At 39.7% G+C, this 23,042-nt stretch overlaps 1 protein-coding gene across 3 annotated transcripts in view; it reads right to left on the minus strand.

Annotated features, from left to right (window-relative positions):
* The window catches only part of RASGEF1C (RasGEF domain family member 1C), a 186,941-nt gene extending 174,177 nt beyond the window's left edge, over positions 1–12,764 (minus strand). For all 3 annotated transcript variants that reach the window (XM_051979083.1, XM_051979081.1, XM_051979080.1), the window contains exon 1: positions 12,554–12,764. The gene's annotated coding sequence lies outside the window, so the exon portion shown is untranslated. The remainder of the gene's footprint in view (positions 1–12,553) is intronic.
* Positions 12,765–23,042: the final 10,278 nt, after the last annotated feature.

The raw sequence follows: 23,042 nt of genomic DNA on the forward strand, positions 1-23,042 counted from the left end.
GCAACATCTCTGGAACCTTGCAGGTAGAGCCTTTTAAATGGGTCACAGTGCTGTAAACACACGTGCTGACTGTGCAGCCCCCCTCCCAACCCCCCATGAACACACGGCTTCCTCGCCAGGAGGTGGGAACCTGATCAGAATTGTTCTGCACTGTTTAAGATGCTTCATGAATCTCAATTGCTTTGGTACTTAATGAGTAACAGAATCCATTTGGGTAACCCTTTTGTTGCTCACTCACTTATTTAACAAATCTTTCCTGGGTCTCCGTGTCAGTCCCAAGCTAAAGGCAAGCAGAGCGATGAAGACAACATGACAGGGCCTCTACATACACACTTGAGGGCTTACAGCTTTGCAAATGAACTTGGAGAAAAGCTTTTCTATGAAACCAAGGATCTGAATTAAATCCAAACTTCATTCTCCTTTGTTGTCGATGTTCAGTCATTTTTCATTTGTGCCCTACTCTTTGTGACCCCATGTGGGATTTTCTTAGCAGAGATGCTGGAATGACTTGCCGTTTCTTTCTCCAGCTCATTTTACAGATGAGGAAACTGAGGCAAACCAGGTTAAGTGACTGGCCCAGGATCACACAGCTATAAGTGTCTGAGGCTAGATTTGAATGCAGGAAAGTGCGTCTTCGTGACTCTCTATGCCACCTAGTAATATACCTATGGAAACTCCATTGGATTCCTCTCCTGTTAAGGGTCTCACTACTTATATTGCTGCGATCTCTCTTCCCTCTCCCACCACTCTCTCTAAGGCACAGGAGACAAAAGGGCTAAATTGACAGATCAAGCACTTGGGTCAGAGTTCCTCTCTAGTCCATTCTAGCTTTAGCATGTCTGCAAAATAAGCAAGTTGCACTGGATCACCTCCAAGGCCCTTCTATAACCCAAATATGTGGGCCTGTGTGACCTTGAAAACTCCACTCATTTCTCCAGACTTCCTCAGCTTGCACATTTATCAAATAAAGGAGTTGTCTCAGAGGGCTCCAGGCTCTAGGGTCTAGGACAGTGGTTCTCAAACTTTTGTTTTCGGTATCTTTATCCTCTTAAAAATTATTGAGGATCCCTCCAAAGCATTTTTGTTTATCAGGATTATATTTATAGACATTTACCATATTGGAAATAAAAACTATTTTTGAATTTGTAGACCCTCTAAAAGGGTTTCAGAGATCCCCAGAATTCTCGAGACCATACCTTGAGGACTACTGGTCTAGAATCTTTCATAGCACCAAAATTATGCTCAGGGGTAGAGGCAGGGTTTCCCTACAACTGGCTACATTGCTTGAATATGGAAGAGCATTTATTAAGCAACTACTCTTTGTCAGGCACTAGAGATACAAAAACAAAACCAACATTTGAAATTCTGATACTCCATTAAAGGGAAACAACTTTAGTCAGATAAGCAGACAAAAATACATGCAAAGTTAATACAATGTAATTTTAAGGTCAGAAAGCAGGAGCTTCCAAAGGGTTAGAAGAGGACTCTTGTAGGAGAAGGTACTTGAACTGGACCTTGAAGGAAACCAGGGGCTCTAAGAGGTAGAAGCAGGAGGCTTCTAGAAATGGTGGACAGCCTGTAAACCAGAAAACAGCCAATAGGACAGTGAGTCTGGAATCTGAAATGTGATGGGCTAGCAACCTGAAAAGAGAGGTTAGAGCCAGATTATAAAGGGTTCCCCAAAGTCAAAATTAGAAGTCTGTGTTTCATCCTGGAAGCCATCATTAATCAATCAACAAATATTTATTAAGTACATACTATGTGCAAGGCACTTGTGTTAAAGAGCTGGAGATCCAAGTATAATGATTGAAGCAATCACTACTTGCAAGGAACTAGTATTCTAATAGAGGGGGAGAGGGAAAAATATACATATGTATATAGATAGATAGATAGATAGATAGATAGATAGATAGATAGGATAAATATAAAAAATACAAAGTAATTAAAAGCAAGGTAGTTTGGGAAAGATGGAACTAGCAGTTAAAAGTTTAGACATTGCATTAGCAATGTCAATTTGACAGCTATATGGAAAATAGATTGAAGAAAGAAAGTTAGATGAAACTGAAAACCGTGTATAAGCAAAACTAATGCCCCTAAGATGAAAAGACAAACAATAGATTGGAGTAGGGGAAATTTTATAACAAATTTCTTTGATAAAGGTTTAATATCGTGTGTGTGTGTATACACATACATATATATGTACATGTGTACATACATGAACATATGTGTATACATTTACACATATAAAAATAATAGATATATGACAAACATTCTCTAATAGATAAGCAGTGAAATAATATCAACAAAATTCTCAAAAAAAAGAATTGCACCCTACTAACAAACACATGAATGAATGCTCCAAATTACTAATAATAAGAGAATGTAAGTAAAAACAACACTTTATACCCACAAATAGGAATAAACAATGTTGGAAGGATTTTGGAAAGTTTGACACCCTAGTGTATTGTTGGTGAAGCTGTGAATTAGTACAATCATTGTGGAAAGCAACTTAGAATTGGTCAAATAAAATAACTAAAATGTATAAAACTATTCATATCTTTTGACCCAGAGATTTCTTTACTAAGTTCATAACCATAAGGAGACCATTGATAAAAAGAACATTCTACTATATACCAAAACATAGCTGGACTTTTTTTGTGACAGCAAAGAACTGGAAACAAAGGAGTTGCCCATAAATTGGGGAATAACTAAACAAATTGTGATACATGAATAGAGTGGAACATGATTATGTTGTTAAAAAAATGAAGAATGTAATAAAAACAAATAAACATGGAGTGATCTATATAAGAACTACTGCAGAGTGAAGTAGAGGCAATAAGATATATATACACAACTACAATGGTATGAGTGGAAAGAAAAATCACAAAAAAGAGTCAAAAGGGAATATTACAAAAAAATTAAAGAACCACATTGATTGAAAGAAGATAGGAAGCCCTACCACCTTATTATCTGACAGACGGGGGAGATTCACAAGTGTTGTAATTATACATATTTTCAGACTTTTTTTGACGTATTGTTCACTTGTACTGATTCTTCCTCCCTTTCCCTTCCCCCCTCTCTTCCTCCATCCTTTAGCAATACTATTTGTTATATGGGATGACTTTCTGGGAGGAATTATATAAAGGTATACTAGAGAAAAATGACATTATTAAAAAATTGTTGTTATTGTTTTAAAGAGAAATTTACCAGATGATAAGGTTTCAGACTTAATGAATGACCATACTCAGTAGTAATGAGTGGATTGATGCCATCCTAGAGAGAGTATTCAAGTGGATCACCCCAGAGTTTTGTCCCTGATCATATTCTGTTCAGTAGTTTCTATTTTTTTATCACTGTCTTAGATCAAGGCTGAGATAACATATTCATCAAAATTTCAGATGACACAGAGCCGCAGAGGCTATCTAACACAAGAGATGAGAGAATCATTGTCTAAGAATATCCTGACAGGCTAGAATGAGCGGGCAAATCTAATATGATGAAATATAAGTGTGATCTCTACTTAGAATCCTTGTGATTCTGAGTCACTAGCTGCCCAGGCTGAAAATTCCTTCTATCCCCGCATGTCATCCTCATTTTTCTTGTATCCCTATTCTACCCTTCCATTGTTCCTCCTGGAATCTTGGATTCACTGCTAGCAAACTACTCATCATAATTGTCCTAGCCTTTCTTCCCAAAAATTATGATACATATACATATATACACACACATATATGTATATATGTATAATTCAATTTTAATATAATTCAATTTTCTATGTACATGCCATTTCCCTCAACAGAATGTAAGCTCCTTGTTTAATTTTTGTCTAAATATCCAAGAGAACTAGCATAGCCCCTGGAACATTTTTTTGGATCAGGTATATGTTATAGAAATTTCTGGCAATCCCATTCTATCTTGTCTCCTCTAGCAGCATGCCCCTTCTAGCATTCCCACTCTCTCATTTACCTTCCACCTCTTCCTCCTATTGTCTGCTTCTTTACTTTGTCAACATTGCTTGTGTTTCCCCATTCTTTAAAACCCTCATTTGATCCTGATAGCATCTTTCTACCCTTTAGTGGTTAAATTCCTTAAGAAGGCCATCTACAGCTAATGTCTTGATTTCCTTTCTTAACTCTCTACAATCCAGTATCTGACCTTGCCACTCATCTGAAACTGTCCTCTCAAAAGTTTCTAACAATCTCTTAAATTTCAAATATAATGGCCTTTTTAAAAAAAATCATCCCTTTTTCCCTCTCTACAGTTTTTCACACTATTAATCACCTTTTTCTCCTTAATACTCTTTTATTTGACATTATCCTATCTTGGTTCCTCTCCTACTTATCTAACCATTCTTTTTCAGTCATTTTGGCTAGATCCTTATCCCAATCATGTCCACTATTTATGGATGTCTTCAAAGGTTCTGTCTTAAGTTGTCTTCTCCTTCCATATTATTTTATTTGATCTCTTCAGAAACCAGGGATTCAATTACCATCTCTATACTAATAGTACTCAGATCTATTTATCCAGCTCTAACTTTCGTGTTGATCTCCAGTACTGTGTCTCCAACTAATGAACATCTTAAACTAGATGTCCTGTAGGCACCTAAAACTCAACATGTTCAAAAAGGAACTTATTTTCTCCCTCAAAAACTCTCATCTCTTCCTAATTTACCTTGTACCATTGAGGGTTCTACTATCTTTCCAGTCCCCTAGGCTCTCTCATCCACTCCTCATGCTCTCTCACCACATCCAAACTGTTGCTAAGGGCTGTCAGTTCCACCTTTTTAAGATAGCTTGGATACACTCTCTTCTCTCCTCCAACATTGCCAATGTTGATGCAGTTGTTCATCACTTCACATCTGTTAGTTGATCTCTCTGCACAAGTCACCTACCATTCCATTCTATTTTCTACTCAGTTGTCAAAGTAATTTTTCTAAAATGTAGGTTTGTCCATGTCACATACCCCTACTCAACCAGCTCCAGTGGCTCTCTATTTCCTCCACAATCAAACATAAAACCTTATTTTTGACATTCAAAGATCTTCATAATCTGTGCCTCTTCTCCCAAACCCCACCTTTCCCATTTTCTTACATCTTATATTTCCTCACATTTTTGGATTCAATAACACTGACTTCCTTGCTTTCGTTAGAATAAGATACTTTGCCTTCCTACTCTGTGCATTTTCATTGACTTCTTTCATGCCTGAAATGTTCTTCCTCCTCATCCCTAAACCTGGCTTCCTTAACTTCAAGTCCCAGGTAAAATACTATCTTCCATCTGTTATTATCTCTAATTTATCCTGAATATAATTTGTTTGTACATAGTTGTTTGTATCATTTGTTTGCATAGACATTTTCATCTTTCCCTTGATGTGATCAATCCTTGATCTGTGAGATCCTTGAAAGCAGAAACTTTTTTTTTTGGGGGGGGAGGGAGGATGCAAAGAAAATGCTTAAGAAGTTGTCTTCCAACTGTTTAGTGAAGAAACCTCTTTCATAGATGCAAATAAGTATTTGTTCTAAAGAGTTTCTTGGTATATAGTTGGTGTTTAATAAATGTTTGAGATGAATTGAACTGGGTAGATGTTGTAAAGAAGCAAACAGGCTTGATATAAGAAAGATAATTTTCAAGTAATTTAATGTTTAAAAATGGGAGAAATTATCTAAATAGAAAGTTAGTTTCTTATTGCTCAGGGTCTTCCAGAGAAGGTTTTGCATCATTTATAGTGCTGGAGAAAAGATTTTCATTCATGTATGAATTGGACCAGGTGACTTTTGATGTCCAACACTGAGATTCTGCATAAAGTCCTATGGTTCTCCAAGAATGGCCCAAGCCTCCCTAGATTAGGAAAGGCTTAGACTAGGGGCAAAATGTTGAGCTTATTTAGATTGTAAAGAAATCAGTGATGAAGATGAGGGAGAATAATTGTTGATTTAACAAGAGGAGGTGAGGGCAGGGGATTGTGGGCACAGGGAAGAGTGTGAACAAAAGCAGAGACAGGAAATTAAAAGGCGCATATATGGAAAATAAGTAATTACTTTTTCTGCTAAGAATCATGGTTTAAGAGCTGGAAATGTGTCTTAGATATCATCTAGTCCAATACCTCCCATTTTTACAGATGAAGAAACTGAGGCCCAAAGAGTTTACCCAAGATCAAATAGGTAATAATAAATGTGAGAGCTGAGTCCTCTGACTCTAAATCCAGGTTTAAAAGTTCAAAGTGACTTTTTCTGCTTCCTGAGGTTGCAAATAAGAGGGTTGGAAATCAATTTAGTTTGACTAGAATTATTTTGTAATTCAGTTTGACTAGAATTTGAGTACTAGACTAAAAAGTCTGAACCTTCATCAGGAGGCAATTTGGGAACATTAGAAAATTTTGAGCAGAGAAATTATCATTTATAATACTATTAAAATATTTTACATTTATAAAACATATATTGATTGAAAAATAAGAATAGTAACTATTTTATAAGATATTATACTAAGCTCTGGTACTATATCCTCCATAAGTAAGGCATGACTTGATACCACCAGGTAGTATCATTTCCCCCAGCTTTATTTTATATTTTACTTTGCATTTATATATTATGTCCCTGAATGGAATATAAATTCCTTGAGAACCAGAATTATGTCTCTTTTGTCTTTGTATTTCTACATTGTAGTTCATAGTAAGCTTAATAAATACTTCCATAAACATTTTCCTCATAACTCCTCATGGAGAGTATAAGTATGATTATCCTAAGGAAAGTATGAGACAATAGATATTCAAGCAAATTAAATGATTTGCCCACAGTCATAAACTTCATAAGTGTCAGAGCCAAGACTTGAAGCTATCTTCTCTATGTCTCCAAATGTAATGATTTTTTCCATGACCCTATATTTCTTATCTCTACTTAAAAGAAATGAAGCAATTTGAAAATGTTTTATGAGCACTTAAGGAAACTTTAAAACTAGGATGGCACAGTGGATAGCGTGTTGGTCCAAAAGTCAGGGAGACTCATCTTCCTGGCTTCAGACACTTATAGCTGTGTGAGCCTGAACAAGTCACTTAATCCAGTTTCCTCATCTGTAAAATGAGCTGGAGAAGAAAACCACTCTAATATATTTGACCATAAGATCTCAAACAGGGCCACAAAGAGTTGGACATGATTGAACAGCAACATAAAGAAAAATAAAAAACCTAGAGTAAATGCAAAGATTTATACTTGGACTCAAAAAATCATTAAATAAATGAAAATAAATTTAACTTTAAAGCAACCATTACCAATATGAAATGGAAAAAGCATAGCTAGGTAAGTTTGAATTAAAAAAGCCCAAGGTTTTAATGGATCACAAGCTCAATATGAGTAAGGATTACATTACAACCACCTAAAAAAGCTAAGATGACTTCTTTGTTCTACATTAATAGAACAATATGCAGAGTGAAAAAAGTAATAGTCCCCTTTGTCCTTCTTCTAGTCAGAGCACATTCGATATATCTTATGCAGTTCTGTGAGCCAAATTTTCAAAATGATATAAAAAAGCTGAAGTTCTTTCAGAGAAGGACAATTAAAGAAGAACTATGTCATACAACTATTTGAAGGAACTGGAGGGGTGTGTGTGTGTATGTGTGTGTAAAGAGGAGATTTGAGTGGACATAAGATACACCTACAAGTATCTGAAGGATTGTCTGAAGGGTTGTCATTAAGGAAGAAAGAATAGACTGATTCTGCTTGGCCCTGTAGAGGGAAAGTGGGGTGAGACTGTGAGAAAGATTTTGGCTTGACATAAGGAAAAATTTTCTAACAATCAGAACTATGCAAAAATGGAAATGGTCATATCAGGAAGTAGTGAGCCTCATTACTTAAGGTCTTCAAACATAGGCTAGATGATCATATATGGAGGGAATTCTTGCATAGGCAATTGGACCAGATGACCTCAAAGGCAATTTTTACTCTCTCACTCTGAAAGTATTTTTTTTTAAATTTTCAATGCATTCAAAAGCACTAACTTGGAAACTGGGGTGGGAAGAATAGACTTTAAACATTACAGATGCTCTCCTAATCCTTCCAATCCCAGTTACTTCCACTAAAGCAAACCTACAGGTCCAGCCAAAGTTCAGCCCAAACCCTCCTTTCATAAAAAGAAGATGCCTGTTATTCTCTCCATCAGACAGCAAGGTCATTTACTTCTGCAACAGACTGATATGGGGATAATTAAATCTGTCTGTCATTGGGATCTTTGTTGCTGGTCAGAATATGCCTAAATATAAAGACTCTGGATCAGCATGTCCCCTGTGATCCAATGCTGGAGAAACTCTTGTTTAAGAAGCAGACTCAGAAAACTGACCAAGGTCAACATCAATTCATTAACTGGGGATGTATGGATACCCAGCATGCAGAGGAATGGACTAAGCAAAGCTAAATCTCTGTAAAAAATAGATACAGGGTTATCATGGAATAGCTCCCAAGCAACTCATAGATTTAGAGCTGGAAGGGACCTTAGAGATCACTATACCTGCCTAAGAGTTTGCTAAACCAATGATATCCCAGGTCTAGAATCTTATCTATTATTTTGGATGTATCTTTTGTTTACTTATCCATTTACATGTTCTTTTTCCTCATACCTAAGAACCTTCTTCTCTAAAGATGGACCTCTGAGTTTACAGAGAAATGAGAGTAAGTGGTCTGTGGAGAAAGCGTGTTTAATTTCCAACTTTCTTATTTGCAACCTCAGGAAGCAGAAAAGTCACTTTGAACTTTTAAAGCTGGATTTAGAGTCAGAGGACCCAGCTCTCACATTTATTATTACCTGTTTGATCTTGGATAAACTCTTTGGGCCTCAGTTTCTTCATCTGTAAAAATGGGAGGTATCGGACTAGATGATGTCTAAGACACCTTTCCAGCTCTAAAACCATGATTCTTAGCAGAAAAAGATATCCACACATTTTCATAGTGAAAGAATTCCCTCCCTGAGGGTGAAAACCCTGTACTTGTCTAATATAAGTGGCTGGCTTAGACTAACTAAGACTAGCTAAGTTCAAGGACAAAACATTCTTCTTGTTCCTGTTTTCTTCTATGCCAGTGGGTTATTAATCTGGTCCCTTGGAAGCACCTTTTTCTGGGCCTCTCTTGGAACATATCTCATAGCCAGAGTAACCAAAACTTGACTATCAATAGCTGAAACTGACTATAGAAGCCAGCTATGATTACTACTAAGAAGTATACTCTGATCTCCATAGCCACTGACTGATGGTATACACTACAAGTGACCCAATAATGATAGAAACAGTCAGACCTATTCATGGAAACTTTTAGTCTTCTCAAGGAAGTATCAAAGTATAGATTTAGAGGATGAGTCCTACCTCATTTTACACATAAGAAATTTTACACAATGAAATTATTTGCCCAAGGTCACATAGAAACATACATACATACATTTTCATCATGGGCTAGGCATTTCACTGAATCCATTTCTCAATCATTGGGCAGTATAGTTGGGCAACCTGATAAATGACCATCTCAGCTCTCTAGAAGGATGTGGCTTCTTAGCAGCTTTGTCTTAAAGGTACTCTAGAATATGGAGTAGTAGAAAAAGCTAGATCTGGAGACAAATGATCTGGGTTCAGGTCCCACCTCTGAAATCTGCTGGCTGTGTGAGCTTGGGCAAATCATTTAAACTCTTTTTACTTCCATTCCCTCAACTGTAAAATGAAGGAATTGAATTCTATGACCTTTAAAAGCCCCTTCACCTTTAAACTATCTATTTAGGATCTATTATATATAATATTCTATAGTGCATTTAGGTAGTGATCTGGCTTCAGATACTTATTAGCTGTGTGATCGTGAGCAAGCCACTAACCCCTGTTTGCCTCAGTATCCTCATCTGTAAAATGAGCTGGAAAAGATGATAAACTCCAGTATCTCTGCCAAGAAAAACCCAAATGGGATCACAAAAAGTTGAATATGACTGAAAGATGACCATGCAACACAATATTCCGCAATACTAGTATTTTTCAGATTTTTTAAAATACCAGACTTGTGATTTTGTTGGTATAGCAAAACTCCTTCCACCAGAGAAAACCAATATCAGCTCTGCAACTTTTAGTCTTACCAAGCTTAGAGAGAAAAGTTAATTGTCAAAGGTCACACAGCCAAGATCTGTCTTCTAAAATCAATCACTACACCAAGCTGTCTCTTCTAATAATGAGACTTAGATACAAGGCTCACAGCAAACCTACCATAAGGAAAGCTCGTGGCACTATGTAAAAGTGTTTATTATTATTACAAGCTTTAAAAAAGTATTTTTTAAAAGTAGGGGGTGCTGGAGAGGAGAGTTATTTTTGGTAAACTTTAACAAGAAAATACCTTTCTGTTTTGAGTTTCTCAACAAGCCCTATGTTTGTGTGAATCAAGTTTATTTCAAAATAAATCCAGGAATTGACACTGGAAATTCCCACTTCAGCTGAAGACAAATGTCAGAGGGTGAATTATTTATCTGTCCCCTCTTGGATGGGGTTTTAGGCAGAATCTTCCTGCTGAGAGCAGAGCTGTCTCTGGCAAAGATGGAGCGTGCACAGGTGCTGTGATGCAGCTGCTGCTCACACACACAGAGAGAAGGATCAACTCCTTCACCTCCCTAGTTCCCCAACTCCCCAGCATGGCTGGGTCTCTGTGACATCTGTCTTGCTTTATAGATGGAAAGTTGGAGGATCACAATTATATTGAAGATCTCTTCTCTCTTTGAGAAAGTGAGAGATGGGGGGAATCCGAGACAGATCAGATATTTTCCTATCACTAGCTAGTTGTGTGACCTTGAAGAAGCCAGAGGGTCTCAATTTCTTTACTGATAAAATGACTGATAAAAGAGGCTGAATTATGTTACCTTTGAAATCCCTCTGAGCTCTGATATCCTAGAATTCCATACTTGCAATGAAAGGTAACCTCACACTTAGCTGGTCAGTTTCCCTCTGGGATATCAGTAGCACTGGAGCCTCGGGATTACTTTATGAAAATGTGAGCACTGGCAAGGGCAATGTATGTCAAAAGATCTGAGTTTAAATTTCCATTTGCCATTCATGACCTTGAGCACTTAACTCTCTGGGCCTCAGTTTCCTTATCAGGAAAATGAGGGTGCTGGTTTATACCAGCCTTAAGATTTCTCTTGGCTCAGATGTTCTCTTCAGTCTAGCAACATCTAAATAAACCTGAAAGGCAACAACAGCCATAACTAGATTGTCAAGTCCCCTCTGGAATCTTAGGACCACGGAAGTGGAAAAATGGCTTTGTAAAAATCCAACCCACAAAGATCGACCCAAAAAGACCAGATCCCAAAGTGTGAATTGTCCACAGCCAGTTATTAGTGTTATAGGACCTCCCCCTGCTCTACCCACTTCCAACTTCCTCCTGCACCTGCTCTGACTGGAAAAGCACCCACTTGGACAGCAAAAGTCGTGCCCTGCTTCTTCTGCCTATCCTACTGGGCCCTCTTTTTCTTCTACCCTTTCAAGGTGAGAGGTGAGCTGGGGGGGGGGTCTTTCAGAATCTCAACTCTCCCAAACAGACTATGTCTTCAAAATTCACTCATAAAAGATGAAAGTGACGTTGGAGAGCATGAGGTGAAAGAAACATTTTCCAAAGGAGAAAAACTGAAGCTAGGAGAGGGAGCTATCCAAGGTCACACAGTTACTTAGTGGCAGGGCCAGGACCCAGTCCTCCTAATTCCAAGTCTAGTCCACTTTTTCACTTCCATGCCAGCTGAATGAAACAGCCTGACCTTTAAGTATTTGCTTATTTAAAGACACACATGTAAGCATAACACCCTTACACCCCACCAGCGAGCGCACCTCTAGTCATAAACGGCAGTATTCCTGGGATGTTTAAAGGTTCTTTAGGACATCTTCACCTTTCCCAGTCAGAGAGAGCCGTGTATCTTTCCAGGAAATGGAATAACAGAAGAAGCACTCTGGAGACACACACACACACATCCAGAAAACACACGGGCACACAGACACATACACAGAGATGAAAAGACACCTTACGGACACTGAGCCACAAACTAGGGAAACACAGAGATCTATACAGAAATCCTACGGACATGAAGCAACACGCAGGTACACGCCGACCCACGGAGGGCCAGAAACCCGTACAGACAGGGACGCTCTCTCTCTCTCTCTCTCTCTCTCTCTCTCTCTCTCTCTCTCTCTCTCTCACACACACACACACACACACACACACACACACACACACACGAAGATGCAAAGGTGCAGGCAGATCCAGGCAAGTGGATTCGCGCGGACTTGGAGACACACAGATCCACAACCCCACGGAGATGTCGGGGATGTGCCAGGGATCATCTTACTCCGGGCTCCCGGCTCAGCTTCGGCGGGAAGCCCTGCGGGTGGGAGTGCGCGATGGGGTTTCAGGGACCAGGTGCGCTCAGCTCCCGGACGTCCCCGGGGCGGACACACAGGAGCGCAAACATACAATACACACACGCACACACGGCCGCGCGTCCCCAAAATACGGCCCCGCCTCGTCCTGCTCTTGCCGCATCTTCCAGTGGTTGCTACTTACCCGCGCTAGGCGCGCCGGTTGCCCCTGCTCCTGCCGGCGGGCACAGCCATGCCCACTTACACCTTCCTGGGCACAGTCGGCTCAAGTGGGAACGAGCCTCGCCGCGCAGGTGGCGCGCAGGTCGCCAGGGCTAAGGAGACTCCTGCTAGGGACGATGTGCCCACAGCTCCGACGGGCGGGGCGCCAGGCGGGGCACACACGGCAGAAGCCTGGGACTCACTGCAGCTCCTGCCTCCGCAGCCGCCGGCTAAAGAGCCGCCGCCGCCCCTCCCAGTCCGCCCCAAGTCAGGCTAGGCGACCAACAGAATTCTGGGCGCCGCCTGGCGGCCGCGAAGAACACTAAAAATTGGGGGGGAGGGAGGGGGAGAGAAGGCGAGATGCGTGGAATAGGGCCAGCGCGCAGAACGCGAGCGGGAGTCGAGGGGGACCGGCGGTGTCTTTCTAATACCTAGCATCTAGTGGCGTTGGGAGGGGCCTGGCCGTGCCGATCCCTCACAATCCGGCAACACCCTACCCAGCCCGATTCTCTCCTATTACTTCCTTCCCCGAACTCTGCTCTGCACTCTCCCCAGACTGGCTCTCCGTCCTCCCGGTGTATTGTGCCCTCCCCCCATCCTCTCGGGTCAGGCTTCCCTGGGTCTAGAGCATCTCCCGTCTTTTCCTGCTGGAAAGGCCGCCTCCCCCAGCAGGCTGGGCCCGACGCCCACTGTAGGAAAGCCTTTCCCGGCTCAGCCCTCACCTGCTTTCCCCACGTACTTACAATGTAATCTTGCCCATTCCAGGTACTGGGGTACCGGGGACCTATTCCCCTAGCAGCCTTGGCAAACTAAATAAAGGTTTTATTTAAATGGGGTCTTGCCATCAGCTCCTAGGAAATGGTCTGAGTACAGCGGTCACTTGATCTTGGTGGAGAATAGCTCCCTAGGCTAAGGGGAGGGGGAAGGGCTGGAACTGGGGTTCCCCTCAGTTGTCACCCTTCCCCTGAGCTCCACCATCCGGGTTCTTGCAGTTCTATTTCTCAGACTTTTCCTGTCCCCTTCCCTTTCTCTCCTTCCCCGCCCCCCAGCGCAGCCCAAGGAGTTGGTCCTAGCTTTGAAAGGTTCAGACCAGTAATGGGGCTAAAGCGGAGAGAGAACAGCGGGGCTGTCCAGGATCCCTTTGATCTGGGGCTCTATAAGATCTCAAAATATTCTCAGAGGCCGCTGAATAAAAAGGGGAAGGTAGGAAAAGCCAAGCATCAGTGGCAGGACAGAGCAGCAGACAGGAAGAGGCCCATTCATTCCTCAGTATGTTGGAGCTTAGTTCTTTGAGAAAATGAAGCTCAGTGCTTGGCTCAGGCTAACTGACCTGATCAAAGTGATCTGACTGGAAGTAGAACCAAGTTGCCAGAGAGCAGGTTGAACCCCATTATGATCTGTTGTTTTACTAACCCAGGATCACATACCTCAGTAGAGAGAATGGGTCAGCGTAATCGGTCTCAACTCTGCTAGGAAATCACTCCAAATCCATGGGAGGAGGAGGTAAGTGGGGACAAAATGTGCCCAAAGCAAAATGCGCCTCAATTGAAGGAGCAGAGCAGAGCATCACCATGTGAAGTGAAGTAGAAGTCCTATGACGTGTGAAAGAGTAAGAGAGTGGGACAAGAGAGGAATTTATCCCATGGCTCCATCAGGTAGCTCCCTATTTTCCCTAATTATCCTTGCTAATGAGGCCCTATGCAACTGTTGCAACAAGTGCCATCAGCATCCACTAAATTTAGTGGTCCCTAAATTCATCACCCTAGGACAAAGACCTAAGTTTTTCCACCCTAGTTACACGTTTGCACTACATAATCGAGGGGAATACATTTGGCCAAAAGAGAGGAGATGCCCTTAGCTACAAGTTTGTAGGATACAGGAAATGTGTATTTCCTTTCTACAAGGCACATCAATATCCCTTCCTGGAAGTTAGGGAAAGGCCAAAGGGAGCCCTTTTCTGCCATAAGTCACACTTTGGGCAGGACTGGTTAGGTCCTCAGCCTAGGCCAATATGGAAAGCCCAGGGTGTAATCAAGGAAAAATGGATTGTAACCCTAGATCTACCACTAATTAGCTGAGCGAGCCTAAGCAATTAATTTTTTTCTCTCAATATCTTCTGAATTTTGAGGGAAATTGGACCAGATAGAATTTTAGATCTAAAGATAGAAAACTATAATATAAAATAGAAAGGAGACTTGGATGAGTTACAAAAGAGATGCTAGAGGAAATTAGTGAAAGAAAAGGTCCTTCCAATTGGGAGGGATCAAGGAAAGTTTCAGGAAAGAGGAAGAACCTGATGTGAGCCTGAAATGATTTCAACTTAGCAGGTAGGGAGCCCTTTAGAGGATTTACTACCTGGCCTTAACTTTTTCTGTCACCAATTATCACTGAATAATTATTTAGGAAGTCCTTCTGAACATAACCAATTGACCAATCCCTATAGCCCCAGATTCCCAGCAGACCCAACAACCTGCCCTGACAACAGAGATAACCCAACCTCCTAATGGTCTTTCTGCAAGGTCTTCAAATATTTATCTCTGTTTCAAGGGGACATTATCACATGAAAATGAAATTGTTTTCTAGCCCAATGGAAACATTTCCTTTCCTTCAGTTATTTACCAGTCTGATCTGAGTTCTTTTGCTAACTGACTGGTACTATTCCCAAATCAAGGATTATTTCATAGGACAATGAGTGCAAGTAAAAATGAACATGTCCTTTCATTAATACCTAAACAAGAAATGTAAAGATCACCACCATCACCAAAAAAAAAATTGAATGCTGGGTAATGATAGTTATCAAGCTTGGCCTTGAGAAAAAAAACAAAAAGATAATACTTTCCCTTTTTTGCAGAGGTGGGAGACCATGGGTATTGAACACTGTATCCCGTTAGACTTACCCATTAGACTTGATTGATATGTTAGTTAGCTATGCTGAATTGTTTTTTTCCTCTCTCTTTTTCAGTATTTTAAGTGATGGCTCATTGGGTGGTAGAGAGGGATATATTCGAAGATGAAGGTATTGTTAAAAACAGAAATGTCAAACTTTTTTGTTTGTTTATTTGGGTTTTTTGGCTGAGGCAATTGGGGTTAAGTAACGTACCCAGGGTCACACAGTTAGGAAGTTAAGTGTTTGCAGATTTGAACTCAGGATCTCCTGACTTCAGGGCTGTTGCTTTATCCGCTGCACCACCTAGCTGCCCCTCAAATGTTTTTAAATTAAAAAAATAAAAACCACTGGGGCAGCAGAAGAAGGTCAAAAAAGGAGGCAGAGGTTCCTAGTTCTGGTACAAACTTTCTGTGATCTTGGGAAAGTCGCTATCTATTCCTGGAGCTTTAATTTTCCTTTTCAATCTCTATGAATATGCTTGAACTACTCATCTCAATGGATTTTCTCAGTTTTCCTGCTTGTTCATAACTGTTTCACATTTTCTTTTTTTCCATTATTTGAAAGCAAGGACTCTATTGATTAGAGAAATACAAATTAAGACAACCTGAGGTACCACTATATACCTCTCAGATTGGCTAAGATGACAGGAAAAGATAGTGACAAATGTTGGGGGATGTGGGAAACCTGGGACATTAACACATTGTTGGTGGAGTTGTGAATTAATCCAACCATTCTGGAGAGCAATATGGATCGATAGTCCAAAGGGCTATCAAACTGTGTCTACCTTTTGATCCAGCAGTGTTTTTACTGGGCCTGTATCCCAAGAGATCATAAAAAAGGGAAAAGGACCCCCACATGTGCAAAAATATTTATTGCAGCCCTTTTTGTAGTGGCAAGGAACTGGAAATTGAGTAGACGGGCATCAGTTCATAAATGACTGAATAATGTATGAATTATGGTATGTGAATTAAAGGAATATTATTGTTCTATAAGAAATGACGAGTAGGATAAATTCAGAAAGTCCTAAAGAGACTTACATGAACTGACGCTAAGTGAAGTGAGTAGAACTAAGAGAACATTGTACACAGCAACAAGATTATGTGATGATCAACTGTGATGGATGTGACTTTTTTATATTATAGATTTTTATATACAAAACATATGCATGCGTAATTTTTCAACATTGACCCTTGCAAAAACTTCTGTTTCAACTTTTCACCTCCTTCCCCCCACAACCTTCCCTAGATGGTAGCTAGTTTCATACATGTTGAATATGTTAAAGTATATGTTAAATACAATATATGTATACATATTTATACAGTTATCTTGCTGTGCAAGAAAGATCAGATTTAGAAAGAAGATAAAAATAGCCTGAGAAGAAAAAACAAAAATGCAAACAAACAGTAACACAAAGAATAGAAATGCTATGTTGTGGTCCACACTCATTTCCCAGTGTTCTTTCTCTGGGTGTAGCTGGTTCTGTTCATTATAGATCAATTGGAACTGATTTGGATCCTCTCATTGTTGAAGAGAGCCAATGTGACTTTTTTCAACAATGAGGTGATTCAGGCTTATTCTAATAGACTTGTGATGGAGAGAGCCTTCTGTATCCAGAAAAAGGACTATAGGCACTGAATGGATAACAACATAGTAATTTCACCTTTTTTGTTGTTTGCTTGCTTTTTGTTCTTTCTTATTTTTTTCCTTTTTGATCTGATTTTTCTTGTACATAATGATAAATATGGAAATATGTTTAGAAGAATTGCACATATTTAAGTTACATTGGATTGGTTGCTGTCTAGGGGAGGGGAAGAAGGAAGAAAAATTTGGAATATAGGGTTTTGCAGGGCGGAGGAATGTTGAAAATTATGTGGCATGTATTTTTAAAATAAAAAGTTATTATTAAAGAATAAAGCAAGGACTCTCTTTGCTTTTCTTTGTATCCCCAGCTCTTAGAACTGTGCCTAGCAAATAATAGGCACTTAATAAATGCTTATTGATTTGACTCCTAGTAGAATTGTGTGGGAAAGAGCCAGCCGTACATTTCTGGGACAGCCTGTGTGTCCGTGCTGTCTTGCACATTAACAGAGCCAAGAACAAGCAAGGAATTATGACCTCCCTGTCCCTTCTCTACCATCATCCCCCACTCCAACCCCAGGATGAGTGCAGAATACTAACGCTGTGCCTTGGAGCTCACTCAGAGAAAGCATGAAGTTACTGAGGACAAGATCAAAAGCTTGAAACCTGAAGAATCCAGCTGGATTTGTTCAAAGGAAGGACAGTCCTTGGCATGGCTCCAAGATGGATACCGCTGGTCACAAAGGAGATAGTGTTAGGAAAGTAATTGGTTCAGCACAATACTTCTGAACAATCTGGGAGAGGGAGCTAAGTGCGGTGGTGGAAAGAGCCTTGGCTGTTCAATCAGAGGACCTAAATTTGAATCCCTAGCTCCTTCCTGCCAGGTGACCTTGACTTAGACATTTACCTCTATGATTCTCATTTTTCTCATCTGTAAAGTGAGAGGGTTGGATTCTAAGGATCATTCCAGCCTTAAATCTTGGATCCTATATTGGCGACAATAACCTTAGGATAATGGCATCTCTAGGAGCAGCCAGTGTCAGGAGTGCATCGAGGGTCTGCTGTGTGGAAATCAGCACCAAGATCTTATGGAGGCCAGAGTATCTAAGGGCACCTGGGGCTGCCAAAGCTTCCCAAGATCTGCAGCACCCACACAAATCCATTCAAGGTCGGGGGAGCAGAAGCCATCAATGCAGCTGTTGAGATGTCCAATGAGTCCCTCCCCCAACCCCAGAACTGCCCAAGGCCTCTGCTTTGGAAATAGAAACCCAGAGAAAGAAGTGAATTCAGCCATCCATCAATCAGATATGCAGTGAGACTTCTGCCCCAAAAGCTCTCATTATTACTCACTCCATACAAGTACACTGTGTTCTCCAAGTGTCCAGAGCAAGGATGCTTAATTTTGTTTTGAGTCATGGATCCCTTTGGCAGAATCCGTAATGAAATCTGTGGACCTCTTCTCAGAAAGCTATATAGATAGATATGTGTGTATATTTGCACACACACATATACATAAAGATATAAATAGATAGATATGCATATATAAAACCTGCCCCCATATATATAACATAAATACATATATATAATATAGGAATATATAATATCAATATATTATAATGTAAAATACTATATATAATATATAATACATAAATATTATTAATCAGATATAAATACACACATGTATGAATATATATATATGTATATATATACACATATGTACCTAGAAACAGGAGAACCTGAGTTGAAATCTGGCCTCAAACATTTACTTACTTGCTGAGGGATTCTGGGCAAGTCACTTAATCTGGTTACCTCAGTTACTTTATCTGTAAAATGAACCTGAGCAGGAAATGGCAAACCACTCCAGTAATTCTGCCAAAAAAACCCAAATTGGATTATAAAGAGTTGGATATGACTAATTGACAAAACAACAATAACAAAAATAGATGACATATAGACATAGAAATGGATATAGGAAATACATTGGAAAATGCATTTTCCTATCTTCTCCAGGCTGGACATACATGAGCTACTCACAGGTCTGATCCTAATACTTATTGTCATGTAAGGAAGATTCAGCCCACTCCATTTTTTCCTGTGTGGGCTGAATTAGCCCCTTCCTTTTTAGATCACCTGATATACTTGACTTTTCCTTCACTTCCAGGGGCTCACCATATTGGTGCCACACTTTTTTTGGACATTCTATCAGATTTAGCCTTACTGTAATCTAGAACTCCAGAATTCAAGTAAGTGATCCCTCCATAGCTGGATTATGGGCCCACAATTGCACAACCAGCTTAGAATGATATTTTTAAATGCATAAAGCAAAGTACATAGGATTACAAAGAAGATTATGTTGAAATGTAATTATCAAAATATTTAATTAAAAATAAAATTCTCAGACTCCAGATTAAGTACCTCGTTCTAGATGTTCACACCATGAATTCCACAAAAAGGAAGCAAGACCCTGTGGTTCTGAGGAAGCAAGCCCCAAATTCGTCTGCATCTCTCCCTCTTGTGCTACAATTGGGACAGTGATTAAGACTCTCTACTACTGTATCTCTTCTAAGCCACATTCTGCTCTCCTGCCAAAATGTCCTTCATAGCATCCAAACTAGGTTTTAAATAACTTAATGCATCAGGCATCGGCCCTCTAGTCCTATTTCCTGACCCATCTAAACATCCCTGTAAATTACAGCCTTTCCCCTTGAAACTATCCCTGTAACAACCAGAGCTGGGGAGTATCCACACTAGCAAATCTCATCCCCTGTAAGACCCATACCTGGTGTTCCATTCCTGTGTTGCCTACCAATATAAATCCTGTTTGGTTTTTATGTGCCATTAAGACTTCACTAAGCATGAAACTGGCTGATGGAAAATTTTTTTGGAAGTTTGCAATAGAAGCTACTCAATCAAGAGAAAGATGATCAGTTAGAAAGGATCTATGATTAAGTACTAATGTTTGATTAATTTAGGATATTCAGTTTGAGACCAGACTATTAAAACCTTCCTGGTGACTTCCTAAAAAGCTAGGGAATCTTGGTCTACAAGACCCTACTTCCACACCTCTTCTATTGGTGGAGAGGAAATGGCAGAAAGATTAGGAGGTTGGTTCCCAGGTCCTTTGAAATGACTTAGCTAAGAACTCTGGATTCATTCCAATCTCCCTACAGCTGCCAAAATAATCTTACTACTGTACTATGAGCTGTTCCCTTTTACCAACAGGATAAAACAAACTCTTCTTAGATTGGCATAAAGACCATCAACAATTAGCCTACATCCTACCTTTCCAGCCACATTTCATAATATTCCTCTTTGTTCCCGACTAATGGTCCAACCAAACTGAACAGTACTAGCTGTTTTTTTTTTTTTTTCATTTCCTGTCTCTGGGCAGAGACATAGGTACAGCCTGTCCCCCCATGCCAGGATTATACTGCCTTGTTCTCAGCCTGTGGAAATTCTTGTATTCCTTCTAGGCTCAGCTCAGGCAGCTCCTGATTCCCTGATTGTCACAGTTGAAAGTGCTCTCTTCTTCCTCAAATTTTTCTATAGCACTTCATCCAGATTTCTCCTTTGTCCCCAGCTGAAAGTACTCCCTTCTTGCTCAAAATGTCCTACGGCACGTCATCCAAATCACTCCTTTGTTCCTATTACAATCTCCTACACAAAAAACATACTCAAATGGAATTTTGACCCCCTCAATGTAGATGGTCCCTGCAGTAATTCAAGTCTCATCCCATCCATTCCTGACCATCCAGTGCCTCTCGTGTTCTTGCTCTGCCAAAAGTTCACCACAAAGACCACCTGATATGCTGAGGGACATCCTTGATTTTTCCTCACATATCCGGGGTGCTAGTGGAGCCCAAAGCTATCCCTTGCTCTTATCTCGGGACTAGCTCTTCTTGGACATATATTTCTTTGATTACATTTTTTACTCCATTGTAATTATTTACAGGATAGCCACATGACACCATAGTGCACAGAATGCCAGCCTGGAATCATGCAGACCTGAATTTAAATCTGGCCTCAGAAACTTACTAGCTGTGTGATCCTGGGTAAGTCACTTACACCCATTTGCCTCCAGTTTCTTCATCTGTAAAATGAACTGGAGAAGGAAACAGCAAAGTACGCCAATATATCTGCCAAGAAAACCCCAAGGTCCCAAAGGGTCAGACAGGACCAAAAAACAACTGAACAACAAATAGTACAAGTTCTTCATTTGAAGTCTATTTGTTCCCATTTGCTAAGCACCTTTCCATTGATCTCTAAATAATACTCCTTTAATTCTGTGGAGACTAGCATTTCATGGCTATGACTCATAGCCATATAAAACCTGTAGAAAATTTGTATCAAAAGATGAGAATTTATTTCTGAGAGAAATCTTGTGTTATTAAAAAGAGTCTTGCATTCACAATTTTCTCTTTTCTCACTGCTTAGCTCTATACTCAACTCATTGTTCATTTGCAGTTTGTCAAAGATAAATGTTTGGATCCATCTAACTGCCCATCATAATCTAGAAAATAACTATTCTTCATTTACTGGGCTTTTCCTGTACAGATGGCTGCACCAAATTCTATGGAGTAGTTATAGCTGTTTTTTACAGATCTTTCCTCATACCCACAATGTTCCGGGGCTTGATACAGCCAACATGATGTTATCTGCCAGCAGTATCACCTAGAGGACTTCACACAATTGTAAGGATTTCCTCTTCAATGTTAACTCTGTGCTTGCTCTCCATGACAGTGGAGATGATATGCAAACATATGCTTTCTTATTGTATACCTTGCCTGACATTAATGATCAGATGGTCATTGAACAAAGTTATTTCTGTTACTGGGAGCAGAGAAGAACATTTAAGTGGTCATTTTACTCTGCACAGTAGGATCTTGGTTTTTTTTTTTTTTTTTACATCTTTTAATAAAGTATAAGATGGTAAGGATGTGGTATGGAATGGTATTTATAAAAGGATGGGAGATTTATTCAAAGGAAACTTTAATGTTTAATGTAAATTGCAATATAGGCATAAATATTTGCAGTTGTTAATCATTTTTCAGGTTTTTTCTGTTTGTTTTCTAGTCTTCTGGTATGTTCTTTTCTTTCAAATGCCATGTGAATCAATCTCGCAAGATCATCACAAATTTCTCACCTTCTGTAAAGCTGCCTTCTATGTATACCTGATCCAATGAATTTGTTTTCCCCACATTCTTTACCCCAGTACTACTTCTACCTTTTCTACAAGCTCATATGAAACTGTGATATGAGTCTTAGTATGGTGGCTTCACTATCCTGAAGTTGGACAAAGTTTGTTTGAAAATCTTTGCAGATCTTTTGCATTTTTCTTTTTATTTTCCTCTGTTCATTTATATTCTTTAATGTGTTTAATATGAATTTATTTAGTTGGTTTTCTCAATAAATTTTCTTTAAACTGGTTTTGTCCTTCATTATTTCTTTCTATTTTACGGGCTTAATACTACTCATAATCTTCCATGGTCCTTCTCCATGAGATTTTACAACTAAATTTGAATTCCAAGTAATCTCCTCAGTATGACTTCACTCTCTGATCCTCTCTAGCCCATGAGAAACTAAAACTATACTCTTGGGGTCCCCCAGCTCAGAGAGGTGATCTTTCATTTTATCTTGCTAGATTCCAGACCTCCAAGCCATTTCCTAGACAGCTCATCATCTCTCTCCTCCTTGTGCAGGTATGATCTTCTCCCTACTCTCCATATTTGTATTTTAGGTCCTCTTTAAGTATTGTTTACCCTCTTAGAATGTAAGTTCCTTTAAAGCAAGAACTATCTTGTTAGCTTTTATTCATATCCCCAGGGCTTAGCACAGTGCGTGGAACATAAAAAGTACTTGATAAATGCTCTATCTATCATCTTCTAAATTGTGTTAAGTGTGGCTCCCACATCTCTCTGTTTGACAAGTAAGTCAAGTGTTTGCTGACTAAAGCTCTTTTGTTTTTCCTATTATAGCAACTGATTTATATCCTTTATTGTGATTATGA

Source organism: Antechinus flavipes, chromosome 2 (assembly GCF_016432865.1).
Source record: "Antechinus flavipes isolate AdamAnt ecotype Samford, QLD, Australia chromosome 2, AdamAnt_v2, whole genome shotgun sequence".
Taxonomy (NCBI): Eukaryota; Metazoa; Chordata; class Mammalia; order Dasyuromorphia; family Dasyuridae; genus Antechinus; species Antechinus flavipes.